We start from the raw sequence: 14,110 nt of genomic DNA on the forward strand, positions 1-14,110 counted from the left end.
GGGAAAAAACCCTTTTCACTGCCCTCATCTCTGTGGACTCTTCCTGCCTTCTCCAGCAGAATGGAAGAGACTCCTTGCATGATGTTATCACCTGTCCTGCCCGAGAATCCACATCCTAATCTCATCAAACCTCTGCATAAAACCCATGGTGTTCCCCCTTTTTCATATGTATATCCAATACCTAATCCCCCCTATAAATCCCCCAAGACAAAATAAGGTTTTTCCCATGAGGTAATTCCTAAGACCCCAAAAATGTGTTAACCTGGGCTTTCCTCTTACCTCATCCTTGTGAACCCCCCCCAATTTTAATACCATGAATGTGTAAACCCCCTGTTAAATATGTAAACCCTGAAGCCTTTAAATATGAACTTGTGAGTCCAAATAAACTATTCCAGTTTCTGCCTCCAAACTGGGATGACTTTAAGGACTCACTACACTTCCTGATTGGGATAGTCTGGACCTTCAAACCCAAACCCAGGCCTGCCCAGAGCCCCCAGGTACCCGTGACCCTCTGGCTTTGTTGGCCAGTGAGAAGTTCAGGAGATGGACTTTGAAAACAAATAAACCAGAAAAATGAACAGAAAGGCTGAATTCTCCAAGGGTCCTTCTTGGGTGACCACGTGGGGCTTGGTCCGACCTCCTGCTGCGATCCAGAGGGATTGTCTGGGATAAAAGAGGGGTCTGGCACGTGTGACAGGCACCCAACCCCTCTTTGGTGACCCCTGAGCACCTCAGAGCTTCCTCCCCTCCATTTCCAGCAGGGCTTGGCCTCCAGTGCTGAAGATTCCAGCTGGTTTGGGCTGCATCCCACAAACCATCACACTCTGCTTTCCCAAGTGGACGGCGTTCCTTTGGAACAGAGTTGTTCCCAGCAAAGTTTTCCCATCACCTTCTCCAATCATTCATTGATTTAAGGCCTCAGCTCCTTACCCAGCCCTCCAAGAGTTTCCTGCACTGGAGTCTGTGTGGGATCCATGTGCCACGGGATGAACAAAGTCATCCCTGCATCCTATTTTCCAGCCTGGCTGGTGTGTCTTCGTGTCACTTGATGGTGAGAAGGATGATCCCAATTCCTGAAAGCAGATCTGCAAGAGCTTTGCTGTCGGACCTGCCCCCTCCCGAATTTTATTGGGTCCATGAATTTGGGAGCATTTCCGTGCTCCTGGTTTGAGTCCCTGTCCCAGTGACCTCCATCTCCGGGCTCTGCAAAGAGCAAAGAGGAGCCTGGTGGTGTGGTTTAAAATCAGGGAATGGTTTGGGATGGAAGGCACCTTAGAGACCATCTCATTCCAGCCCCCTGGGACACCTTCCACCAGCCCAGGTTGCTCCAACCTGCCCTTGGACACTTCCAGGGATCCAGGGGCAGCCACAGCTTCTCTGCCCAACCTGGGACAGGGCTCACCAACCTCCCAGCCAGGAATTCCTTCCCAATATCCCCTCCCAAACCTTCCCTTCCTTCCCTTTCCCTTCCCAAACCTTGCCTTCCCTTCTTTTCTCAAACCTTCTCTTCCTTTCCCAAACCTTCCCTTTTCCCTTCCCTTCCCTTCCTTTCCCTTTTTCTTTCCCATTCCCCTTTCCTCCCCTTCCCAAAACCCTTCAGTGCAGCAAATCCCATTCCTCTGGGATGGAGCCCCGAATTCCCTGAGGGGAAACTCTGGGAGCTGCAGGTGGAAGGAGCCCCTCCCATCCCATTTCCATCCTGCAGCCCCACACACGGATCTCTCCAGCTGATTATCCTTTAAAGTGGCATAACTGATCTTTGGGAAGAGGGGATTTTCCTCCTGGGATCTCCTTTGCCAGGAGGGAGGTTCAAGCAGCAAACTGAGCTCTAAAAGCAGCCTGGGAGGACAAATTTCATTTGCCCTTTGGACTCCCTTCCTTTGACTTTATTTATTTGTTTGATCTCCCTTTTTCATTTATTTATTTGTTTTATTTCCCCTTTTATTTATTTGTTTGATTTCCCCTTTTCCTTCATTTGTTTGTTTGATCTCCCCTTTTCCTTCATTTATTTGTTTGATTTCCCCTTTTCCTTTATTTATTTGTTTTATCTCCCCTTTTCCTTTACTTGTTTGATCTCCCCTTTTCTTTCATTTATTTATCTCCCCTTTTCCTTTATTTATCTGTTTGATCTCCCCTTTTCCTTCCTTGTAGTGCTCTCACCCTCCTCATTCCTCCTTTTCTTCCTCCTTTCCTTATCCAAGCCTTCCAAGGCCCCTTTGGCAGAGAGAAGGGAGACAATCCCAAGGAAACTTCCTTCTTCTTTATTTCCAAGCTTGCTCAGAAAAAGAAGCAGGGGTGGAGAGAGAGGAAGACCACAGGGCATTAAAAACCCTGGAATGTGCTCCTGCTGCTTCCCTGAATGTCAGGGGAGCCTTATCTGGCCTTGCACACAAGGAAAGAGAACTCGAGCCTTGTGAAGTGGAATAAGGAACAGGGAGCCCGTGGCATTTAATTAAATATGCAAATTTGTGAACGGCCCTGAAATCATCAAATTAAAAGGCAGGGCTGGCCTGAATTTTGATTTTCTTCCCTCCACGGGCTTCCCCTCCATCCTCCCCCTGTTGTCCTTCCTGCTAATCAAGGGGGTGGCACGTGGGCCTGTCCTCGGGGTTTCCCCAGGGGTTTTTATTCCCTGCACATCCTGCTGCTGATCCAAGGAAAGGGCAGATGGATTTGTGCCTTTTTCCTGCAGGGAATCTGGTGCAGAGAGCAAAGGGCTCACCCGGAGAACTGGAGCTTGGGGTGGTGGCACCACGTCCCTGGAGACCTGATGGGACCAGTGCCTTCCAATTCCATCCCAATTCCAGGGTAAACCTGCCCATCCCCAATCCCAACCTGCGTCTGGAAGGGCTGGAATTGCCTTGGGATCTCTGCTATTCTTTGGGGACAGAGGAACCTTCCCTTCCCCTTCCCCTTCCCTTTTCCCTTCCTCTTCCCCTTCCCCAACCTTCCCAAACCTTCCCTTCCCAAACCTTCCCAAACCTTCCCTTCCCAACCTTCCCTTCCTAAACTTTCCCAAACTTTCTCAAACCTTCCCTTCCCAAACCTCCCTTCCCCTCCCCTCTCCTTCCCTCCCCTTCCCTTCCTTTCCCAAACCTTCCCCCTCCCAGAAGGAAGCACCACCCCCGGAGCACGGGATGCTCTTGGCTTTCCTCTTCCAACGACTGCCCAGGTCCAGCACGGATTATCCCTCGGGATTATTGATCCCCCTGCCTGGAGCAGGGAGCAGAACTGCATCCTGTGACATGCAGGGCCACATTTATCCCAGATAAATGTGGAGATGCTGCTCTGACACCCTCAGAAAACAGGGAGCAGGGATGGGGTGTCCCGTGTCCTCTCCCTCAGCTCGCTCCGGATCTCCGGATCTCCGGAGAGCCCCGGGCCGGCTCCAGCTGTGCAAATGAACTTCAAGAGGCTTGGAAACGTTTTAATGCCCCCTCTCAGCACAGAGGGTCGGGTTTTTCCCCCCTCCTTGCTTTCCCTTGGATGGTGATAAATGGGAAGGGATGTGGTTTGCTTGGACAGCTGCCTTCGGAGGAGGGAGGGAGGGTGAGGGAGGTTATTTATCAGGGATTTAGGGAATCAACCAGGGATATGTTGGTGTGCTGATTCCCAGGGAGTTCTAATCAGTTCATAATCCAACCTGCCAGCCTGGCCCACAGGGATAAAAGTCTTGCTGGGGGGAAGAGTTCTCCCCCTGGCATGGGATGGCACTGCCCATCGTCCCAGCCCCGACACGGAGCTCCTTGGGTTGGTGGTGGACAAGACAAACCTGGTCGGGGATATCTGCCAGGTGGGGAATTGTCCATCCAAGGTCATCACCTTCACGTGGTCCTGATCTCCAGGAAGGGCTGGTGAGGCTGCAGGAGGTGGGTGGGGAGCAGAGCTCGACATCCACCTGGGGGAGAAACCAGAGGAGGCTCCGAGAGGATCTGAGGGATGGAGCAGCTCGGCTGGGAGGACTGGGATTGCTCAGCCTGGAGAAGAGAAAGCTTTGGAGTGACCTTCCAGTGCCTGAAGGGGCTACAGGAAAGATGGAGAGAGACTTTGGACAAGGGATGGAGGGACAGGACAAGGGAGAATGGCTTCAAACTGCCAGAGGGCAGGGATAGATGGGATATTGGGAAGGAATTCCTGGCAGGGAGGGTGGGGAGGCCATGTCCCAGGTTGGGCAGAGAAGCTGTGGATGCCCCTGGATCCCTGGAAGTGTCCAAGGCCAGGTTGGAGCAACCTGGGATAGGGGAAGGTGTCCCTGCCTATGGCAAGGGATGGTTGAAACCAGATGATCTTTAAGGCCCTTTCCAACCCAACCATTCTGGAATTCTGTGATTCCTTTGTCTACAGGACAGTCAACAGCCATTGCCCAGAGAGTCCCCAGATTTTCAATGCCCCTAAGGTTGAGACTGAATATTAGGGAAAATTTCTCCATGGAAAGGGTTGTCCAGCCCTGGCACGGCTGCCCAGGGCAGGGATGGAGTCCCCATCCCTGGAGGGATTTCAAATCCCTGTGGATGTGGCACTTGGGGACACGGGTCAGTGGTGGCCTTGGCAGCGCTGGGGAATGGTTGGAGCTGATCCTAGAAGGCTTTTCCAACCTCAGTGATTCCGTGATTCCACGATTATGAGGATCAAAGTTTCTCCAGGCAGCACCTTCCTGTCGGTTCCAAACGGTTCCGCTTTTAGGAACTCCAGAGCTGTTCCCTGTGCTCCTGAGGGAACACTGCCATGGAAGGGGCATTTTTTCCAGCTTTTCTGCTGGAGAGCACAGGCTCTCAGAAGGGTTGAATTCACCAGTGACATATCCAGAGGCTTTCATGCTCCATTGACTCTGTTGCCACCTTTTGGATATTGGGCTGACAGTGCTCAGGGCTGGTTGTCTGCCTTGGGATGACACAGGAATTCTCAGTCTTCCAGCCAAGGCACAGCATCACCTGCTCATCTTGTTTATTATGGTTTATTCCCCTCATGAGATGTGGAAAAGGAAGGGCAGGCTGAGCTGTTCCAGTGGATATAAGGAAATTCCCGGATGTGGAAAGCTGTGGCATCCATATCTTCTTCCTCCTGCACCGCCCTGGGCAGACAAACCCAGAGCTCCCAGGGTTGTGCTGAACTTCTGCCCTTCCCACCCAGGGCACCTGAGCCCACATTCCCTGATTCCCTGATCCTCTGACCAGCCTTGGAACATTGGGATACAGGAACTGGAGCTTTGCTGAGCTCTCCCTCCCCTCCTGGGCCAGAACCCACCAGCTCCCACATCAGGAGAGACTGTCCAGCTCTTCCTCTCCCTGGCTGGGCCAGAAAGCAGGGAAGCATTCCCAACATCCTCAAGTATCTGGGATAAACACAGCAAAACCAACACAGGCAAAGAATCCATTTCTTCCTGCAAGCTGGGGAACGGAGCAGATGCAGATCCCACAGCCTGGGACCCACTGGAGACAACAGCCCGGAATTTGGAGTGATTTTAAGGCAGAAAGTGCTGGATTTGTGCAATCCAGGGTTATATCCCTGCTGCAACTCACCTGGGGGGAATTCTGCACCTCCCAGTGCAGCTCTCTGGATGTGGCATCCCTGGGATAACATGGACACGAAGTGGGATGTGACTGACTGCAGCAGGAATTCTCGTGGGCTGACCTGGCAGCACCGTGAGAGCCCATTTCTCGTCAATAAATCAGTTTGATGACTCCTTGGGAATCCGTCACTGCCAAAAAAATGTCTGCTACCGACAAAATATTTGCTTTGGCAGCACAGAACTGGGGTCAAAGGGATAATTTTAGGAGCAAAAAGCAAATTTTGGAGCAAATTTTAGGAGCAAGACGGAAGCCACGGCACAGCAGACAAGGGGGGAGTGGTTGGGTGCTCTAATTTGGGGGGTGCAGTCAGGAAAAACCTCTGGCACAGCCAGACACGGAACACAGCCCAAATGCCACCAGACTTCTCCCATTTCCCCCCTGTTTTCCAATCAGAGCAATGGAACCAACCCAGCTGCAAATATTTTTGAACCCCAGAACCGACCAACCAGAAGATCATGGAAGACAGCAAAGTTTGATGAACAAATCCCATTTCTCTCCATAACACAGCCCAGGCTCTTCCAGCTGAACTAAATTCAGGATCTCTGCTGAATATCAAGCTGGAAACATTTTCTCTGCCCTTTATATAACATTGACCCTCCTCCCTCAAACATACACGTGGCTCTAAGAGAGTCAATGCTGTCTGTTATTAAATAAAACACCTTCACTCAGTCAGGCCCTTTTTATCCTCCCCTGCACAGTTCATTTGCTTCCCAGAGCTCTTGGTGCTTCGGTTTGTTTGGAGAATTCCTGGATGGAATGAGAACAACTCATGAGGGGGAAAAAACCACAATAAACAAGATGAGCAGGTGATGCTGTGCCTTGGCTGGAAGACTGAGAATTCCTGTGTCATCAGGGGAAAAATGACACTGCTCACATCCCATGAGCTCAGTGCACAGGAATATTCAGGACACCCTGCCAGGACAGTCAGGACCTTCTGCCAGGCCAAGCTTTGTTTGATTTCACAGCCACATCTCTGAGTTTCTCCATGTTCAGCCCAGGAGCTGGATCACAACATTCCCACGTGTTCCCAGTTTGCTGCTGTTGGATTTCCCTTCTGTCTGTTCCCAGAGTGACTCCCTGGGATGTGTTGAAGCTGAGGAAAAGCTCAGGGTTCTGACTAAAGCCTGGTGTGACACTTGGAGCATCTCCCTCTCTCTGTTTGGAGCACTTTGTCCCATCCAAAAAGTGCAAAACCCCTTGGAGAAACGCCAGGATGTTCCAACCAGGACCCACCTCAGCCTGCAGGAAACCAAGGAGGGAGTGTAAATAAACTGAGTGACTCCAGGCTTGTCCTGGGCTGTTGGATTCCAAATTTTGGATGTAAGAAAAACTGGGGACACAGATCCCTGGGACAGGGATATAGACCTCAGGAAGGGGACACAGACCCTGGGAAGGGCACAGACCCCCAGGGAAGGGCACAGACCCCCAGGGAAGGGGGCACAGACCCCCAGGGAAGGGCCCAGACCCCCAAGGAAGGGGACACAGACCCCTGGGACAGCGACACAGACCCCTGGGATGGGGACACAGACCCTTGGGAAAAGGGTTATAAACCCAGGGAAGGGGACATAGACCCAGGGAAGGGGACACACATGCCTAGGACAGGGACAGAGACCCCCAGGAAGGGGACACAGACCCTGGGAAGGGCACAGACACCCAGGGAAGGGGACACAGACCCTGGGAAGGCGACACAGAGCCCTGGAACAGCGACACAGACCCCTGGGATGGGGACACAGACCCTTGGGAAAAGGGTTATAAACCCTGGGAAGGGGACATAGACCCAGGGAAGGGGACACACATGCCTGGGACAGGGACAGAGAGCCCCAGGAAGGGGACACAGACCCTGGGAAGGGCACAGACCCCGGGGGTCCCCACAGGTTCAGTGTGATCCTCCTCCTAAAACCTCGCCTTAATCCAGCCTTCAGAATGATTTTATGTGAAAACAGCCAAGCTGGGACGAATTTTTCCCTCTTTCTGCCCTTTTTCCAATGCTACCAGGGCTGGGCTGGAGCTCCAGACCCTTTCCAAGCTGAGAAGTTGTGATGCCGAGTGCTGAGCTGCTGAAAACAAGTCCTTTCTCCCTCCTGGGCTGGTTTTCTCCAAGCTAAGCTAAACTTAATGGCTCCTAAATGTTACAGCTGCTCCCCCTGAGAGTTTGGGGGAAAATCCTCTGGGAGTTAAGGCAATAAAAGTTAAAAATCTCAACAGTTTCTTAATTGCTGAGGGTGTATCCACCTTGCTCTTAAACCCCACTGGTGAACTTCCCTGTTTTCGAGGCGGTCTTTTAATTTTGAAACGTGAACTATGTAAAAAAAAAAATCACCTTTTTTTTTATGTTTCTCTCCAAAAAAAAAAGAAAAAGAAAAAAAAAAGCTTTCAGTGCTTGCAGCAAAGAGAAGGTGGCAGAGCTGCTAATTCTGAAGCTGTCAGCTCGTTTGTCCCCGTGGCAGCTGGAGCAAACCGAAGCGACAAGGAGCTGGGAATGCCGGGGCTGAAAAGCTGTGCCTGAGCCAGCACTTTTTATCTGCCTTAATAATATTTCGTAAATTGGCTGAGTTTTATTAAGAGGAAGGGAGGGAGAAAAAAAAAAAAAAACAAAAGGTTGGAAATCTCATCTGGAGGGTTTTTTTTAACTCTGGGGGGGGTGCTTTAAAATGTTGGTTGTTTTGTTGTTTGTTGTTTTTTTTTTTTTCTCCAGCATCACAAATTTTGCTGTTTCTTTTTTTTTTTTGAGTGCAGTTGTCTGGTGAAATCAGTGTTTGTTTTCACAGAGGCTCTGGGGGCTATTTTTGTGGAGGATCGTGTCCAAGAGGTTTTTTTGGGAAGCAGGAACCCACTTTTTATCATTCCCATGGGATGGAAATGTTCACCAGACCTGAGGTCCCAAAATTTGGTCATAACTGGATATCTGGGGAGTGGGGAAGCACAAACCTGCAGATGGGGAGAGCGAGGATGTATTTGGAGGAAATTTGGGAGGGAATGGACCCTCTGCAGGGTCGAGATCCTCTCCTTTGGGTCTCAGTCTTCCTTCCATGAAGCAGCTCCATGTTCTGGTAGCTCAGGACCCTCCAGGTCAGCAAACCAAAGGCCAACTTCTCCTGTGAGTGCATAAAAATTAATAGATTAATAAATATAATAAATACAAATTAATTAATAAATAAATATAAAAATAAATAAATTGAATATATTAATAATTAATAAATGAGGAGGGAGGGGACGGGAGGAGAGGGAGAGGGAGAGGGAGAGGGAGAGGGAGAGGGAGAGGGAGAGGCAGAGGGAGAGGGAGAGGGAGAGGGAGAGGGAGAGGAGAGAAGCTGCTGGGTGACACTGGCAGGGTTCACCCTTCCAACTCCCTTCCAACTCCCTGCCCTGCTTTTCAGCAACCTGCTCATGTCAGGCCAGGTCAGTTCAAAGCCTCTGAGCAGGAGTCCCTGTCACAGCCCTGGAATTCGTTGTCACACAGGGAATGAGGCCAGGAGCAACGGGAATCAAAGGCAGCCGTGCCAGTGGGGAGCCTGGTGGGCACAAAATCCTCCCTTTGAGGAGTATTTTAGGACTTCAAGGATGCCCAGGGTGCTTGGAAACAGAGCATCCTGAGCTCCCAGAGCCGAGGGCTCACCCCAAGTGCCACACAGAAGGTGGAGGGGTGACCTTGTCCCTGCCTGACATGGGACAATCCCAGAGGTGTCTTCTCTCCCCAGACCCCAATTTGCAGCTGGCACTAAAAAACCAGGAGGAGCCCAGTGAAATTCTGGGGGTTGGCTACAAGTTTTGTGGAGCCAAATGCCTGGAAGAGGAGCAGAGAGCCCACATCCAAAGCTAGAGGACCTTCATCCCATATTCCATGAGCTTTGCAACTCTCTTCCTCCCTTCTCTTCCCAGCTGGGGATTCCACTGCACAGGTCACCTGTAGCCTGTCCCAGGGGTGCTGCAGGCAGGGATGTCCCTGTTGGGCCACTGGACAGGCTTTAGCTGGGCAAAGCCAACATCTCCTGAGCTCACCTGCTCTGGTCACCAGGCTCAGAGCACGTGGGGGACTCTTTGTTTCGGCCCGAAGCCATTTTTTGTGTGAGATTTTTGGGTTCTCTCCTCATGGATGGGATTCTTCTTTTGAGGGAGCTGAAAAGTGTTGGGAGTTGTTTTGGGGCTTGGAAAAACCTGGTGTAGTGGAAGGTGTCCCTGCCCATGGCAGGAGGCTGGAACTGGATGAGCTTTAGGGTGTTTTCCAACCCAAACCATCTGTGATTCTGGGATTAGAAGTTTGCTCAGACCAAGGAATACAAGGAATATCTCCCACTGACCAGGAAAATTGGTCATCCAAGATCCAAATTGTAGGTCCATGTAGATCCCTGTAGATCCAGATCCCACAAATGTCCACAAGGATCAAACTCCTGATGATCCAACAGCATTTCCCGTCCTGACATAGAGGATAAACCCCCTGGGAGACACAAAACCAGCCAAGGGAGGTGATTCTTATCCTCCAGCTGAGCTGCAAAAAGCTCCTGAACATCGAGGATGCCACGACAGGGGTCAGGAAGGGCCAGGAGGAAACCTGTCCAGAGGAATTAAACACAAAAAGACACCTCTGCCCCTGCAGGGAAGGTGAAGGTGCTGCCAGGATTGACAGTCCTGGGTGGTGCTTTCCCAGCCAGGAGCTGGAGTGTCTCTGTGGCTCATGGGACAACCCTTGGGTTGCTTTGATCTTCCTCCTGCTCTGGCCCGGAGGCACCTTTGGCTGATTTTGGGAAGCTGTTCCCACTTTCTCTTCCCTGTGCTGGAGAAGGGATCTGGGGCTGGATCTGATCCGATCTGGCAGCTCCTCCTGCCTCCTTCCAAACCCTCAAGGACACCAGGGAGGGCTCAACCTGCTCTCCAAGAAGGATATTTTGGCAGCTGCTTGGCCTCAAAGAACTAAAGGTCCCTTTCTCCCCCCTGGATGGCAACAAACTCTGACTTTTAGAGTGACAGGAGGGAATCAGAATTTCTCCTTCAGCCAGAAGAGCCTGAAACAGCTCTCACAGTGACTTTGGATCCCCCCAGGATCCCTTGGGAATGGCAGCACTGCTGCTTGCACTGCCAGCAGTGTCCCTGCCACTCCAAAAACTAACAGCTTGCAAGCAGTGTCTTCCTAAAACCCGGGAGGAGAGGAGGAGACAGGAAAGACAGGAAAGGCTCCAGTACATCCCTTCCCCAGGAAACTCAGGAAAGGCCCCAGCCATCCCTTCTCCTGCAGGATCAGGATCAGCACATCCTTGCCCCAGGAAAAGGACCACCAGCCCCTTCTCCTGCAGGATCAGGATCAGCACATCCCTTCCCAGGAAAGACCCATCCAGCTCCTTCTCCTGCAGGATCAGCACATCCCTTCCCCTGCAAAGGCAAATCCAGCCCTTCTCCTGCAGGATCAGCACATCCCTTCCTAGGAAAGGCACCACCAGCCCCTTTTCCTGCAGGATCAGGATCAGCACATCCCTTCCTGAGGAAAACACCACCAGCCCCTTCTCCTGCAGGATCAGGATCAACACATCCCTTCCTCAGGAAAGGTCCCAGCCACCCCTTCTCCTGCAGGATCAGCACATCCCTTCCCCTGGAAAAGCACATCCAGCCCCTTCTCCTGAAGGATCAACACATCCCTTCCTCAGGAAAGGCAAATCCAGCTCCTTCTCCTGCATGATCACCACATCCCTTCCCCAGGAAACCCAGAAAAGGCCCCAGCCACCCCTTTTCCTGCAGGATCAGCACATCCCTTCCCCTGGAAAGGCACCAGTTCCTTCTCCTGCAGGATCAGGATCAGCACATCCCTTCCTCAGGAAAGGTCCCAGCCACCCCTTCTCCTGCAGGATCAGCACATCCCTTCCCCTGCAAAGGCAAATCCAGCCCTTTTCCTGCAGGATCAGCACATCCCTTCCCCTGCAAAGGCACCAGTTCCTTCTCCTGCAGGATCAGGATCAGCACATCCCTTCCCAGGAAACACACATCCAGCTCCTTCTCCTAAAGGATCAGCTCATCCCTTCCCCAGAAAAGAAGGTACCAGCTCCTTTTCCTGCAGGAGCAGGATCAGCACATCCCTTCTCCAGGAAAGGCCCATCCAGTCCCTTTTCCTGCAGGAGCAGGATCAGCACATCCCTCCCAGCTCCATGGGGCAAACACTTCCCTGCAAACATCTGCACAGCCACTCCACATCCATCTCCAGCCAGAAACCAGAGGGATGGAGATTCCCAAGGGCACATCCCACCCTCTGCTAAAATGCTTGGCTCCCCACCAGGCAGCTCTGCCAGCCCATCCCAGGATTCTGGCCTCTCCCAGCTGGCTCTCCAGAGGGGTGGAGCTCTTCTATTATTCAGCTTCTGGTGACTGAGGCCCTTTTTTCCAGCAAAACAGAAGCACAACAGGTCTTGGAATCCGTTTTCCATAAACAAACAGTGTGTGGGACAACCCAGGGATGGGCCTGAGCTGTGGGGTTTGTGTAAAAGGAGTTCTGGAGCATTTCAGTGCATCCCACCAGCTCCAAACAGGATAAAAGTAGTAGGAGAGGGTGGAAAGCAACTCACATTCCAATAAAGCCACAGAATTCCAACTTCCCCATCATTGTATTATCATTATTACTGTAAATAATATCTAAAGGTGGCCTAAAATAAGGCTGGAGAGGGACTAGGGACAAGGGATGGAGGGACAGGACGAGGGGAAATGGCTTCACATTGGAAAAGGGGAGATATGGGTGGGATATTGGGAAGGAATTCCTGGCTGGGAGGGTTTGGAGGCCCTGTCCCAGGTTGGGCAGAGAAGCTGTGGCTGCCCCTGGATCCCTGGAAGTGTCCAAGGCCAGGTTGGAGCAACGTGGGCTAGTGAAAGGTGTCCCTGGGCTAGTGGAAGGTGTCCCTGCCCATGGCAGGGATGGAGTGAGATGATCTTTAAGGTCCCTTCCAACCCAAACTCTTCTGTGATTCCAAATAAAACTGTCAAACCCCTCTCCAAGTCCTACAGAAGGGAGGACCAACTTCTAGGGATGCTGGAAGATCCTGTAGGACCCACTGCATGGTGTAAGAATGACAGGATCCTGGGATCACTGAGGTTGGAAAAGACCTCCAGCATCAAGTCCAACCTGTGCTTGATCCCACCTTGTCCCCCAGCCCAGAGCACTGAGTGCCACATCCAGGCCTTCCTTGGACACCTCCAGGGACGGGGACTCCAAACCTCCCTGGGCAGCCCCTTCCAAGGCCTGATCACCCTTTTCCATGAAAAAATTCCTTCTGGTGTCCAACCTGACCCTCCCCTGGCACAGCCAGCCAAGAGACACGTTCCTCCCACAGTCATCCGGCTCGGAGAAGGTCCAGTTGGAGATGGTTCAGAGGGTGGAAGGAGCCTTTTCTTCCTTCAGTTTGCAGCTGGAATGGGCCCTGAGGAGAAAATCCTTCTGGAAACCCACCTCCCTCCCATCTCCTGCTTCTGCCTCCCGGTAAAAGCGAGTCTGGTGGAGCTGGAATTGGGTTTAAGAGCTTTAAGAGCCTTGGAGCTCGTGGAGAATGATCTCCCCAGGGGTGAAGGGCTGTGTTTGATGGTGAAGGGCTCTGGTTGATGGGTGCAGCCCCCCACAGAGCAGCTCTAAACAGGCAGGGAGGAAAATCAGCTCCCAAAGCCTCCAGCCCAAGGCAAAGGGATTGAGGGATTGGAGCGTTTAAGAGATTTTCTGCACAGATTTTCACTTCGATTGACCTTTAAAAGGCCAATTCTGCTGCTTTTGGAGTTAAAGCTGATCAGTGGGGGACATAATAAGCACTTCTTTATTGGTTTCTCTCTTTTATTTTTTGCCCCGTGGCTTTCCAAAATGACACTTAGCTCTCCAATCCCGGCCTCACACAAAAAAAAAACCTCACTGGAAAAAAAAAAACCCAGTTGGTGAGTCAGGACTTCACTTTTTTAATATGTGTGTGGTCTCAGGGCAACCTTCTCTCCATCCCCAGAGCCACAGATTCCTTATCCAGCATCCCTTTTTCACCAGGATCACATCCAGTGCCTGCTGGATCCCAAACCACCACCCCTGAAGAACAGGCTGCCTGTGATTCCCTCCCCTCCATCCCAGCCCCCAAAATCTTCCCAGAGCGACTCAGTGCCAGGAGCTGTGTCCTGGTCATGGTGACCCTCTTCCTCAGAGGGATGGGTTGGAAAACAGGAGCAACTGATGCCTCTTGATTGAACATTTAACATAATTTTTACTTGCAACACATTATAATTTATATTATAACCTGAGTTTTCCCCCCTTTCTGTGTCAGACCTTCCCAAATGGAATTGTTGGTTGTCCCAATATTTTAGTTTGGTAGGAGAACTGTTTGACATGTTTTGAGATGCAGAAGAGCAACTGATGCCTGTTGATTAAGCATTTCATGTATTTTTTAATACAGTATATTAAAACCTATATTGGATCAAAAGATTCCCCCCCTTTTCTGTGCCAGGTCTTCCCAAATGGAATTGTTGGTCGCTCCAATATTTTACTTTGGTGGTAGCACACTTTGACATATTTTGAAATGCAGAAGAGCAACTGATGCTTC

The sequence above is a fragment of the Pipra filicauda genome, unplaced genomic scaffold (genome assembly GCF_003945595.2).
Source record: "Pipra filicauda isolate LSUMZ 115617 unplaced genomic scaffold, ASM394559v2 scaffold695_size148437_pilon, whole genome shotgun sequence".
Lineage (NCBI taxonomy): Eukaryota > Metazoa > Chordata > Aves > Passeriformes > Pipridae > Pipra > Pipra filicauda.